We start from the raw sequence: 1,659 nt of genomic DNA, 5'->3' as shown, positions 1-1,659 counted from the left end.
TTCTCAAGATGTTTCCAAACCAAAATGTCCTCCTTCATTTGAAAGTGTGTAAGATAATCAATTCACGCAGTGTCCTCACTTAGGTCCGCCCCCCTTACCCTGTACTCCTGACCTGATTGAGAGTCATCTGTCAATTAGCTTGAGTGGAAGCAGAAGACAAGTCACACAATCAACAGCACAGTCATGAAGGCGGAGAAGGAATTCAGGAAAGAATGTACCCTGCCAGGATTTCCTGATTGTGAACAATGCTTTAGAGGAGTGGATCTTTACTGTCCTGAGAAATGCTCTTTTGTGAATGTAATGCTGCTGACAGTAGTATGAGTGACTCAGGCAGGGATGCAGGGATGAAGTGAGGCCCCAGCCAATTGCTGTAAAGCTGTAATCTATCCAGAAAAGGTTTGGCGGGAATAACATATGAGGGGATAAAAATGGCATTTTAGTAGCATAAAGTTGAAATGTTAAAGAAACGCTATTTTTTTGTAGTTGTAGTGTTATGAGAAACAAACGAAACACCAAAGTTGAGCATTACGTTATGTCAGAAGAATATTATGAGGATAAAGTCATAATTTAAATACAAAACAATTGCAAAAAAGTTGAAATTGTTGGAATTTTTTTAAGAGCTCAGTTGTAATTTACAAGAATAAAGTAAAAAGAGAAAAAAGTGGTAATTTGATGAGAATAAACTCGTAATATGGGGAAAATATTATATAAATATAAAAATAAGGAATAATTCCACTTTCTGTCCTATAAATGTAGTTAGAATGTTATATTTTCGTATTAAATGATGCCAAAGTTTCAGATAATGAGGTTTGGCGTTTGGAAAGGAGCTTGATTTCAAAAGGTGTAATAAAACTGCCCCTTTGGGATGTCAGAGTGGCTTATAAGCTAGGTTCATAGAGTGGGCATGCCTGGATGCGGGTTGTGGATGGAATTAATTAAAACCGTTTTGGCAGGAAGCACAAATGAAAAGAAATACAGCTGGAATAGGTGCAGACTCTGCACCTCGAAAGAAAAAATCTCGAAAGTTTTCTGTGCAGGTTATTGTGTGTAGCTGCTCTATAGGAGACTACAACCCAATACAAAGGGTTGACAAATGAGCATAATAGGTCCCCTTTAAGTTGACATATTTGGAAAAAAACACAGCACCAAATGTCATACTAATAATACACTGGATTTATGCGTCTGTGTAAAGCAAATATTTATCATCAAAATGCAACCCCAACGTTCCTTGATTTTTCTGGCAAAATCAAGTAGTTGTTGCTCTATGTACAGCAGGGGGCAGTATTGTCCCTTTTTGCAAATCAGGTTAGTCGCCCGTCATCCAGACTCATTTGATGGTTGGCTAGAGCAGTGTTTTTCAACCTTTTTTGAGCCACGGCACGTAACCAAAAATGCGCCGTGAAAATCAAACAGAATAGTCAATTCCCCAAGTTTTTCTTTCACTTGTTGGAATAACTCCGTATTGCCAGTTTTTCGTCTGTCTAGTCTTGAAATTTAGTTTGAATCTAAAACAAACTTTGCTTAGTCCAGTGCCGATTGCTGGCCTCCATTTTTAAAACTGAAGAACGTCTGGATCTGTGTGTTACGTCATATCTGAGCATGCGTTGAAAGAACGCACCCGGGATGAATTTAAACAGAAAAGATCAAATTCAATCTTGC

Source organism: Doryrhamphus excisus, linkage group LG12, assembly GCF_037039965.1.
Source record: "Doryrhamphus excisus strain RoL-2023G ecotype Guam linkage group LG12, RoL_Dexc_Guam_v1.1, whole genome shotgun sequence".
In the NCBI taxonomy this organism is placed as follows: Eukaryota; Metazoa; Chordata; class Actinopteri; order Syngnathiformes; family Syngnathidae; genus Doryrhamphus; species Doryrhamphus excisus.
The sequence above is the reverse complement of the archived record's forward strand: the minus strand, read 5'-3'. Positions refer to the sequence as shown.